The sequence below is a fragment of the Micromys minutus genome, assembly GCF_963924665.1.
Source record: "Micromys minutus genome assembly, chromosome: 11".
NCBI classification, from domain to species: domain Eukaryota; kingdom Metazoa; phylum Chordata; class Mammalia; order Rodentia; family Muridae; genus Micromys; species Micromys minutus.
Genome location: NC_137980.1, coordinates 53,595,208 through 53,607,697, shown reverse-complemented (window position 1 = coordinate 53,607,697; position 12,490 = coordinate 53,595,208). Strand labels below are relative to the sequence as shown.

Below are 12,490 nucleotides of genomic sequence, written 5' to 3'. Positions count from 1 at the left end.
TAATTAGATACCAGCTGTCAGTGCAGGGGGGACGGCTCCACGGCTGCAGCCCGGCTGGGAGGGGGTGCACAAAAGGGTGGGGGGACGCGGGGATAGGGACGTTAAAGACACAGGGACGGTTTGCGTCCCTGCGCCCGGCCTACCCGCCCTCTGGCGCGTGCCCGCGCACCTGGAGACCCCGCCCGCTCGGGGGACCGGCCCATCCCACGCGCACCTGCTGCGCGCGCGCCCGCCCATCCTCTCCCTCCGCTGCTCCCGCCCCGCCTCCTCGCTCTCCGCACACCTGCCCTGCTCCGCCCTCCATCCCGCCGCTGCCCACCTGTCCTTTGTGCGGGGCGGTACTCCTGGATCCTTCAGGGAGGGCCCGCTATGTGCCAGGCGCTGTGCCAAGCCTGGGCTCCTGCAATCCTCCCAGCCCCTCGGTGGTCAGCTCGAGGCTCCTCTCCCAAGGCTCAGGCGGGGTGTGGCCATTTGCCCAGGGTCCATGCAAACTTGAACACCCATCCTAATGTCTCCCATTAGGGTGTCTCCACAGAGCCACAATGCCATCCACATCTGTTATAACCCTGGGACATCCCAACCGTTCGGGAGGACACTGGTGGCTGGCATCGTGTTGTACCTACTATGTGCCCAACATTTACTGCCTCATTTCACCTTCAGACAGCCCGGGAATTTATTACTCCCATCTTAGGTGAGGAAAAGATACAGAAAACTGCTGCTGGCCTTCAGACCCAGGTAGCCCTACTTCAGGGTCCCTGCCCCAGCTACTGGGATCTGTTAACCCAACCACGGGTTTGAGGTGACTGAAATCCAGCTACATCTTCCCCTGTCTGTCACCCGCTCAGCTTACTCAAGTCCTGTCTCCAGCGTTGTTACAAGCCACCTCTCCTAGTCACTGAAAAATCCAAGAAGCTTCTAGACCTGAAGACGCTGTTCCTAATTTTTGTCCAGCCTTCCAGAAATCATAGGCACAGACAGCCTCTTGGAAGGCATTCCCTATGCACGTCTCAGAAAAACTAAGACAAACCCAAGGCAGGAAGCTGGCCCAAGGGGTGAGGGAACCTTTGGGGAAGAGGTTAGCCTCCTCAGACTCAGTTGGACCCACAGACCCCCACCCCCACAATCGGGGGCATGCCAAGGAGAGGCAGGAAGTAGATAAGCACAACCAGCTCTAAGGACCCAGTGGCAGCGAATGTCTGGGGGCAGGAGGACGCTATTTGATCCCTTCCCTACTGCCCTGGCCATGACCTCCCTCCCCCACCCCCATCATGGATAAAGCAGCCAGCACCCTAAGCTACAGCAGAGAACCCAGTGTTCTTCAACTAACTGGGCCTCATTCCAGTGGGGATAAGTGGGGGAGGCTAGGCCCAGGGCTTTAGGGACAGGGGTACCCCTGGGGCAGCCCCACCCCATATGGGCCTTGGCTTAGCAGCCTACATCTCACGGTTTCCTGCCTCCTCTCTCCCCATCTCTCAGAAGCAGAGCAGCCTAAATTTGGCTCGAGGAGGGAATGGGGGAGGTGGCAGCAGGCTGGTGCTGTCAGAGGCCAGGGCGTAGCTCCTGTCTAGCCGGCTGGCATTTTTGCTGTCTGGAGGAGGGCAGGGGGGCCTCCGGCAGGCAGCCCTCTCCCGGAAAGGGAGATGTTCGTACCTTCTGACACACACTGAGTAATGTGCAAACAACATGCAAACTGGGCTTCAAATCAGCATCTCAGTCAAGCAGCAGCCCGGTGCTGCTCTGGGGATGAGCAGGACTAGCAGCCTCCTTGCCAGGGGCTCTAGTCGGGGTCAGAGGTCACAGGTCCTAGGGCTATGTCTTGGCTTGTTACAGAACCCCATTCCAGTGGCTGAGTCCCCATCTAAGGGCAGGGTTCTGACTTTCTGTCTGTACTTCCAGAGCTGAGCGCTCACTCTCTAGTGCATGGTAAAAGTAGCCACCTTCCCAAGTGTGACCACTTGCCACTGAACAACTGGGTCAACTCCTCTCAGTAGGACATCTAGGTGAACAGCCCGTGGGACAGGATATTGCTTTGTAGATAACCACCGCGCTTTCCTAGAAGCTGGGCCCAAGAAAATGACCTGGAATCGGACCTAGATTCCAGGCTCAACTAGCGTGCTTTGGGTCTTACTGGCTCCACATCTAGGAAATGGGTTCAGAACCTCATGGTCAACAGTGATGTCCATGGGCTAGCCTTACACACTGGGCATACTACAGGTCTCCATTGACAACCCCATTGCTCTTTTCTCTCTGTCCTTCTACTTGAGTTGCCGTCGTTTCTTTGTTTAAATCTTTAGGCAATTGTGAGTTCCTTGCTTTGGTAACCTTGGACAAGTCTGCTTATTATGGTCTGTATTCATGAGGAGTTAATGAGAGGAGGGACGAGGCTGTTCTGGGTCTTCAGACACAGTAGACGCTTGACTGGGGTGCAGCTCTTCTTTCCAACCCTTCACCATTCTCATCCCGAATGGGTGGACTGGCCCTCCACACTATCGGGTGTGGAGAGCTGGGGCCTCTCTTCTGGGTAACTGTTTGACCCTAGATAATGCTCTCCTGCCTCCTCAGCTGGCGCTGATAGGAGCTGAATCCAAGTTCCTGCCACCCAAAGCCACTTCCTGCCAAACTCGAGCTGACACCAGAAGAACTTGTTTTCTGTACACACCGCAGTCCCTGCTGGGGCTGCCTTTGCATTGGCCAGTCTACCTGGTAGGACTAAGTGGCGGAGGACGGGGACTCTGCCTTCACCCACTGCACCCGCCTGTCCTTTAGTGTAGCTTCTGTGTTTGCCAGCTATCCCAGCCAGGTGTCCCACTGGGCCCAGACGGACAGCCACATGCAGTCAGTCTGAGAGCCCTCTGTGGGCAAGACCGCAGGAAAGGTGAGCATGAGCCTTAGGCTAACCCTAGTCAGAACAGCTGGACTAGTACCATCGCTGTGCATACATTACAGATGAGTAAACCGAGTCTTAAAGAGGCAGCCCGTAGAGGCTCCAGGCGCTCGCTCTGCTGTTCTAGCCAGCCCAACTGCTTCATCCACACACATACTGCTTCCTCAGCCTGGAGTGCCTTCTGGCTTATTCTTCTAGAACTGTCTACTCACATGATTCTTCCATACAACCCAGGCAGCCCCAGTTCATTTCCTCAGAGTCTGGGTCATTTTCAAAAGGGCACATCTCCCTTTGGCTTTAAGGGACAAGGAGGCAGAGCATTTTGTTGGCTCCAGCCATGTTCTGTTCTGTGGTACAGAAGAGATACTCAGCAACTAGTTCAGACTTGAAGAGGCTGCTAAGGGCAGCCTGGACTGGAACCCAGGACACCCTGAGGCTGGAACTAGTTTCTGTATTACTGCTTTTTATACTTCCCAAAGCCCATTTAACCATGGCAAAGAATGAATGAATGAATGAATGACCCAAACTCTTAAGATACCAGGCCAGTGATCCCCAGGCTAACCTCCTTCATTTCCTGGCAATGTGGACATGAGCCAAGCTCCAGGCCCCTTGGATAGCGGCAGAGCTGACGGCCGCCTAAAGCCGGCTGTCAGAAGCTTGTCTGGCCAGAGCTGCCAGCAGGAGAGACCAGCTGGCAGTGCAGGGTCCACCGGCCCAGGCCTGGAATCTGAGACGCCCTCAGAGGCCCAGCTTCTCCTTGGGCCCCCACAAACTGGCCTTTGTTCCTGGGCTAGTGAAGACCAGCAGCTTGGGCTTTCTCCCTGCCTGCGGCACCCGCGCTGAGCTGGCGAGGTAAATGGGCCAGCCTCCCCTCTGTCCACGTCCAGGACATTGCTTCAGGACTAAATGGAGATGTAATTTTCTATACAAATCCATGACAATTTAGATGGAGTGATTGTAATTGGCTTTTCAATGGAGGTTTTGTCCAGCGCTGGTGGCTAGAACTGGGTGGCCTGTTTGAGGCAGGCTCCATTTAAATGACAATAAAGCCATAATATTGAGGACTTGTACAGCGCCCAGTGCCCCTCCTGAGCCCTTGGGGAACCTCATGTTTATGGATCTGCTCCTTCCCTAGGGCTGTCTGGGCAAGAGGGTGCTGGGGGTCACTGTGGCTAGGAGAGGACAGCTTTGGGTTTCAGAAATCGGCTTCAGAATGGCCAGAGCAGGGCCCATTTCCCCCAACGACCTGACCTACTGTTTCCTCCCAGGGCTGGAGACTAATCCCCCTGCTGGGGTGCTAATAATCTCCCAGGTAAGTCAGATGAAAGGCTCTGCAATGCCTCAGTATGCCATGGCCCTCTTTAGCCCACAGTCCAAAGCCTGACCCTCTTGTGACTAGCTTCCTAAGTTTCTGTGCCTCAGTTTCCCAGCCCGAGGTGGGGTGCAGTAGACATCCCAGAGGGGACGGCATGCACATAGGTCTCAGCCTGGCATGTGAAAGGTACTATATATAGCCATTGCTGGGGCTCACTAACTGTTCCCGCTCAGGCAGACTGGCTAGTGACCTCTGGTTCTCTGCCAACTTCCATTGGCCTCTCTTTAAAAATGGGGCTTCTAGGGGAGTTCACCCCACAGGGTTGGTGAAGATTGATGCGTGTTCAAGCACGCAGCCCAGGCCAGGCTCCAAGGATGACAGCTCTCCTCACTATAGCTCCAGCCTCCAGCAGCTTCTATCAAGAATCGCACTGAGTGTGGGAACCCAAAGCAAGAGAACCAAGCGGACAGGAGCTCCTGTGGGGATGCCTCTGCTGCCCAAAGATGCTATGGGAAGGATTCATCTTGTGGAGGCTGTGTGAAAGAAGGCTTCACAGAGGATGTGATAGCTGGCTGGACCATTATGTCAACCGAAGAGTGCCTACGTGTACCAAGTAGGTCCTGCAGCCTGGTTATTAGAAGGGTCAATTCTCACCCGTCAGTGAGGTGTGCTAGCCACAAAGACACCATTGAAGACATGCTTAAGTCACTCTAGAAAGCAAGCTGCCTAGGCAAAAGGCCAGCAGGTAGGAAGGGAGCTGCCATCACTGGCAGCAGTGACTGAGATAGCACAGACACTATGTTCAGCATGTGTGGAAGCCCTGACTTTACAGACAGGCAGTGCACAGTGCCACAGGCAGCCGCAGAGAATGTTTACGCAGCTAGTGACACAATCCAAATTCTTGTTTGTTTGTTTGGGTAGGGGTGTCACATTTTCTGTCAGGGTGACCTAGAACTCACTGTGTAGCTCAAGCTGGTCTGAAATTTGTAGCAGTCCTCCTGCCTCAGCCTCCCAAGTGGTAAGTGTGAGCCAACAGAATCCTCTTGACTGCTCAGAGACTGGGCTATGGAGGAAACGATAAGCAAGGAGGCTGTAGAGCCCTGGGTGGGTCACTGGGAGAAAGGAAGTGTTGGATCTGAGAAACACAGACACTGGGTAACGGTGGGGTAGAGGAGAAGGCAGGAATGTGGGCTGTGGCAGTGGGTGGGGACGCTAGCACCGAGAGACGTAGCCATCAAGGTGGGGGCAGAGGCTGCTAGAATACAAGCAGAGGTGGTGGGAAGGGATGGTGAAAAAGAGGCAATAGCCAGCGCCTCACCGCCCCACCCCGTGCACGCCAGACCGGGACGCTAGGGCTTTTTCCTGAAGGTGATGGAGCATCAACAACTTTTCTCCAGGCAGGAAAAAAACCATGCTAGGATTTTTGAGTTTTGAAATACCATTTTGGTGACAGGGTAGAGGGTGGGAAGTGGCAAGTGGGCGAGGCTGGAAAGGAGGGAGGCAGGCAGAGGTGGAGGGGCACTCAGAGGCCTCAGGATCACCCAGGACATCTTCCAACACCAAGAGTAAAAAACTGTTTTCTCAAAGAGGATTGAAACCAGCACAAGTTCACACAGTGAGTAAAGGCCCCACTCAAACACCCTGGTCACTGACAAGAGCCACCCTGAATAGTTTATTTGAACTGTCAGTCCGGTAACGACAATGTCACCAGGAGGTGGCACTGTGATCATTCCCATTTTCCGGATGAGGAACCAGAAGCTCTTCAGTTTTGTCACTTGCTCACATGGGGACACACAGCTGGGACTTGATCCAGGCACTCTGACTCACTCATATACACCAGAGGTCCTAAACAGGAGGCCACAGGCCCAGTGGGAGCTATGGACATGTTTCAGAGACCTATGTGAGTTTTGCAATTTTTAATTTATTGTTAATACTAAAAAGTTGAAGAATTCCACCACGGAAAGAGGAAGCCTAAACTTACAATCTCTTTATGATAGCATGCTCGGGGGTCAGTCCTGGGATCTCGTCTATCTCCTAGTCATCCCACAGTGGCACCAGGTTTGCATCAATGGTGTGGGCCAACTGGACAGCTCTGAATGCCAGTACTATCCAGGGTCTTTCTGGGAGACCAGCAAGCCTTTGTCATTTTGTCTTTCCTCTTGTGTCCACAGTCCCAGTCTTCCACTCAGCCTGCTGTACCAAAATCCTCCTGCAGTGCCTCTTGCTTGGGCCATACACCTGGAGAGATCCTTGACTCTACTCTCTTACACCCACTTCCTGACTGTTTCATCTTTAAGCTTTATCCAGTATCCAAGGGCATCCTACCTCCTGCCGACACCGAGCACAGGAGCTGGAGAGAAGCATGTGCTAGTGGTCCAGGGCCAGCCTCTATACTCACTCTCTGGGACTAGTCTGAGAAGGGCAGGACAGAACAGGCCACTCCAATCCCACTGTCCTTCCAACCAGGATTTTCAGTCTGGCAAAAGCCAGAGTGATTAGACACTATGTTAAAAGTATAATTCCTAGCTGGATGTGGTAGCACACAGCAAGCCCAGTTCTTAGGGGGAAAGGCAGGCAGATCTCTGTGAGGTCAAGGTCAGCCTGGTCTACATAGTGAGTTCCAGGTCAGCTAGAGGTATGTAAATTCAAAAAAATTTTCCTTTTGAATTCCCAAAGGCATCATTCAGTGTGGCTTTGGTGTTGCAGCTGGCTTTAGGTTAGCAAGCATGATGCTAACCTAACCTAAAAATCCTGGACAGGCAGAATGCAGAGAGCGTGAATACCTGAAGTGGTATGTTTGGCTTTCAGCACCGTGGTCCATGGTCCAGTTGGGGTTCTGTGACATGGTCCCACAGTATCTTCTAGGGCCTGGAATAAAGCAGGTGCTTACAACTGACACACAACGAGTCCTCCGGACGACCTGAGAGCCTTACACTCTTCACCGTGACCCCAGGATGCAGCAGCACCCCATTTTTATTGCTGAGTAAACTACATCTAGAAGAGGCTAAATGACAAAAATTACCAAAGTCATACAGCTTATAAGTGGCAGAGCTAGAGACCAGCCCAGGTTGCCTGACCCCTGACCTCTCATTCTTCAGCTTTGTTCAGGCTGCTTCTCAAGAAGAAATAAGGCTTAGAGAGGGAAGACTTCAGATTGCAGATGAGGGCATGCTAAGCAGAGTTGCCAGCACCATGGCCCTTCCCTAGCTTCTAGCCATACATCTGATGTCACCCAGACACCCAGGCCTTCAAGCCTGGTTCCCACAACTGCCACCTTGGGATCAAGGCAAATCTGACATTCCTACCACCCCACTGACTATGGACCTTGCTTGCTAGAACACCAACAAGCCAGGCAGGGCGGGCCTGCCTGAGCAATCATAGCTTGGCTATTGGGTTAGAGCAGCAGCCTTCCAATTGAATTTAAGGCCAACTCCACAAGAGGATGATCAAGCCTGACACTGTAAGCCAGAACAAAAACTGTGGCTGGGAGGTGATAGGTCCCAATTGGGAAGCAACTTCTGTGATTTTTTTTTTTTCAGATGGATGTGATGTCCTGCCAAACTGCCTTCTAAACATGAGTCTATTCCTATGGGGTCTCTGTTATTATCAGCCTCATAACCACTGGTAAAGCATCTGACAACATGTGTGGCACAGCGGCCCATTTCTATATACCTACAGTCAACCACTCCAAAGCTCAGAATCATTGCAGAAGATGGGGGCAAGAAGAATCTAAGAGCTGACAACTCAAAATAGCTCCAGGAAGTCCCTGAAACTGACCAGCCGAATTAAGTCCCTCCCTGCCAGAGTAAACAGTAAAAGCTGAAAGTCCTTCTCTGATGGAAGGAAGGTAAGCTGCAAAAACCAGCCAAGCTGCCTGTAAGAGGTTTAGATTAACTGGGGCACCTAGAAAAGACTCTGCTAAGTTGTCTATAGGCTGTGCTCCAGGTTCCCAGCTTTGTGAGCTGTAACCCATGCTGGGGTTGGCTTTGGTGATGCAGCTGCCTTTGAGTCATTTCTGCTCCTGTGAGTAGCTACTCACCCATATTACTGTACCATAACTCCAACACAATTCACTGGCTCACCAAAGTAGACTTTGGTGGTACCTGTACTTTGGTCTATGATGGGCTCCCTGTCAGGATGAATAGATTATATGTGTGTGTTGAGTCTCTCCAGGAAATGTTTGTCACATGTCTTCCTGCCTAGAATATCATTGTTTGCCCAAAGCTATCCCTCCATGGTCCATTCAAATGTCCTTCTCCCTGGAAGGCACACTCGCATACACACAATGTATCTCTTATACATTCTCATACACTGCCCCCCACATGTTTTTTTTTTTCCTTTTATTTCCCTCAGTGCTTTTCCAACAGGGACAATGATGGGGTTAGTGCTCTTCATAGCCTAGAGGGCAGGACTCACATGAGGAGGTTGAGGCACCAGGAAGGGAACCAAGACTGAGCCAAGACTGAACCCAGTCTTGCCTGGTGTGAAATTAGACTTTTAGGCTGGAGTGTGGTTCAGTTGTAGAACACACTGTGTGTTCACATTAGTGTGATATCCAACTTTCCAGGCATGCCTGCCAAGGAGGCATCTCCTGGGGGTTAGTTCACAGGGACTAAATGAAAGTGGTGAAGAGTCAAGAGCCACACAGATATGTGACCTTACATCCTTGTAAGGTATGTACAGATTTTCACTCTGGCTTTCAGGGTCAATGTACATGTTTGAATGCTTGGCACACGCCAGCCAGATCAATGAATGGGTCACATCTTAGACACGGTGGTTGGTAGTGACAACTGGTGCCTCATGACAGTAGAGGCAAATCTGGCATCATGTCCTAAAGCAGACACTCTCAGACAAAGCCGTTGTACATCTCAGTGAGCTCACTAGTGTAGCGTGGACATCTATATTCACAGATGCTCACTGAAGTCATGGCAAAGCAAAGGACTAGAAGGATTCTGAATGTCTATCAATGGAAATGGGGTAAATAAATTACAGTATGTCCATAAAGTTGAATATTATGCAGCTATAAAAAAGAATGAGACCGTCCTTTTATGTTCTTCCTTGCTCTTGTGCCAACACGGCCCAGATTTACTGCTTAGGAGAAAAACAACCAGAAGAATGAAGAGACTGGAACTCTTAGAAGAAAACATGAATGAATCCTTGCAACTTTTGATTGAGCAATGGTTCTTGGATGTGACACAAGATTAAAACAACAAGAAAAACCAAGCAAATTTGACTTCATTAAAGCCTGAAACATGTATGCCTCAGTGGACACTGTCAAGAAATTAAAAGGCAGGACTTAGGAAAATGAGGCAGGATACTTGCAAGTTCAAAGCTAGCCTGCATGATGTATTGACTCTGCTGAGAAGAGTCACACAGACACAGACATACATAGACACTGGCACACACAAACACAGACACACACACACATATACATACACACATACACTCACACACACATAGACACACACAGACACAGATACACATAGTATACACTGGCACACACAAACACAGACACACACACACATATACATACACACATACACTCACACACACATAGACACACACAGACACAGATACACATAGACACTGGCACACACAAACACAGACACACACACATACATACACACATACACTCACACACACATAGACACACACACAGACACACACATAAACACACTGAGACAAATATACACATATACTGGCATACACACACACCACAGAGTGTGTTACAATTGATAGGATGACTCAGGTGGCAAAGACACCTGCTCCCCAGACTAATGGCCTGAGCTGAATCCCTAGAACCCACATGAGAACCAACTCCCACAAGTTATCCTCATGTTCCCATCCACACCTACACAAAATAAGTAAATGTTTAAAACAAAAAAACTTAAATGGACCTGAGAAACTTACTGAGGTCTTGTCCTAAAAAAAAAAAAAAAAAAAAAAAAAAAAAAAGTAGGCCAGGAGGTGGTGACATATTGACACATGCCTTAAATCCCAGTACTTTAAAGGCAGAGAGTGGATCCCTGGAAGTTTAAGGCCAGCCTGGTCTACAAATGGAGTTCCAGGACGCCAGGGCTACACAGAGAAACCCTGTCTCAAAAATGAAGTGTAACTCTTACCAGGATGAACCTCTGTGTCTTAGTGGTAGAATGCTTGCCTACCATGCAGGAAGCCCTAGTTCAACCCACAGCACTGAAAAATAGGAGAACAAGGAGAAAGAGAGAAGACAGGAAGGAAAAGAAGGAAAGAAGGAAGGAAAGGAAGGAAGGAAGGAAGGAAGGAAGGACCAGACAATTCACAAACTGGAAGAAAATTTCACAAATAGTTCATCTGAGAGGGATGTGTATCTAAAGTGGGTAAGTGTTCTCACAATTCACTAGTAAACGACACAGTTTTTTGTTTGTTTTGTCTTAGTGAGCAAAGATTCGAACAGACCATCCTCTAAGTCAAGCATACTAATGACCAAAAGACTGTCAGCATCATCAGCCTCCTGAGCATGGCACATCAAACCCACAGTGAGGTGCCTCACGCCTGCCTGCTAGGATTGTCTAATCCAAACGGCAGAGAATAACAAGTGTTGTCAAGGATGCAGAGCCATTACAACCCTCCCAGGGCTGCAAGGCTAAGACAACGACAATGTCAAGTCTTTGGATGCTTGAACATGGAGTAGCCATGTGACCTTAGCAAGTCCATTCAAAAAACTGGGAAGTGCCTGCACACTAGAATGTGCACAAGACGGTTCACAGCCGTACTGCCTATGATAAGCAAAATATGGAAATGACTTGTGTCTGTAAACTGGTGAATAAAATATGGTATGCCTAGAAAATGAAATAGTACTTGGCAACAGAAAGGAATGAAGAAGGTGCTGTAAAGAACCCTGAAAACACAACCGAAAAAAGTCTGTCCCAAAAGAACATCTATGGCTTGACAAGGAGAGTCCTCAGGGACAGAAAACAGATTAATGGCTGACAGCCTGCAGGAGAGGCAAGTGGTATGAGGAGTCTCTCTGAAGTGATGAGGACATGCTAATGTTGGTTGTGATGTGACTCAGAATACAGTAAACACACTCACGTGCACTTGAAATGAGTGAATTGTCTAGTATGGCACATATATGGACAACATATTTCGTGTAAAAAAATGAACCAGGAATGTCAAGATGACTTAGGGGGTATAGGTATTTACTACTAAGCCTGAAGACCTCCATTTCAGCCCTGGAACCCACAGGTTCAGAGAGAACTAACTCCCTAAAGCGCATACAGCATGGCACACATGTCAACACACATGTACACGCACATGTGATAAATAAATAGATGTAGCTTTTTAAATAATAAGAAAAAAGAGAGGAACCAAACTTAGAAACATCCTTGCCTATGTACATGTATGTATGTATGTATGTATGTATGTATGTATGTATGTATTATGAATGGTTCCTCTAGAGGGACCAAGATGGCCCTAGTGGCTCTGAGGAAGAGAAGGACTAGGACCAGAAAGCAACCTAGTTTCTCACTGTATCCAATAGATTGGATTTGTTAGATAATGAAATTCTAGTACATTTGAAAATGTTGCTCTTTGGAGAAAAAAAACAACAAAGCAATGGCCTGCAGCCAGAGGATACTTTGGGCAGAGAATACCCCTCCCCCCCCCTTAAAATTTGCAGAAAAGGCTGACACTCCTCCTCCCTCACTCCTCACACAGGCTGGCTTCAGTCAACACTTGTTTCCACCAGAAGTTCACTCTAAAAGCCCAGAGTAAGCAGAGGCTCAGAGAGGGAAAGTGAGTGGTGAACAGCCAACCTTGGGGACCTTGGCTATGGTATCTGCCAACACAAATGCTCTGAGCATCAGGGGGACATTACTGCTCCCCTTCTATTGGCCCACTCACCAGGTCTGAGTGGAACTGAGGACAGGGATCCTCAGGAACTCACCTCAGGTCAGTAGAGGTCCCAGGGCACAGGAAGCAGAGAACCCCACAGGCCAAGCCACAGGTATGTGTGTGTGTCACACACACACACACACACACACACACACACAGTGTCAGATGTACAACCATTTGGCAAGCTGTCTACTACTCAAAGCAAATCACCTGCTCCAGGGAGCAGGGTTGTCCCTTCACCACAGATGGGACTCCTGGCAACTGCCTTGCTGTCCTGGCCAGCCCTGGTGTGTGTGGGGGGATGGAGGGCATTTAAAAAGTCCCAGCTACCCCAGCAATTCGGGTGTGACTCTTGGTGATGTCACCAAGGTAGTCCCCTCACTTTACTGATGGAGAAACTGAGGAGCTAAAAGGGT

At 49.9% G+C, this 12,490-nt stretch overlaps 1 protein-coding gene and 1 long non-coding RNA gene across 3 annotated transcripts in view; one reads left to right on the top strand and one right to left on the bottom strand.

Moving 5' to 3' along the window:
• The window catches only part of NOL4L (nucleolar protein 4 like), a gene marked incomplete at its 5' end in the record, with an annotated part of 112,360 nt that overhangs the window by 76,748 nt on the left and 23,122 nt on the right, over window positions 1-12,490 (bottom strand). The window lies entirely within an intron of this gene.
• Window positions 4,606-10,928, top strand: LOC308427180. Its single transcript, XR_013975239.1, has 3 exons — window positions 4,606-4,812; window positions 7,739-8,046; window positions 10,617-10,928. It is a non-coding gene; the product is annotated as an uncharacterized lncRNA (long non-coding RNA).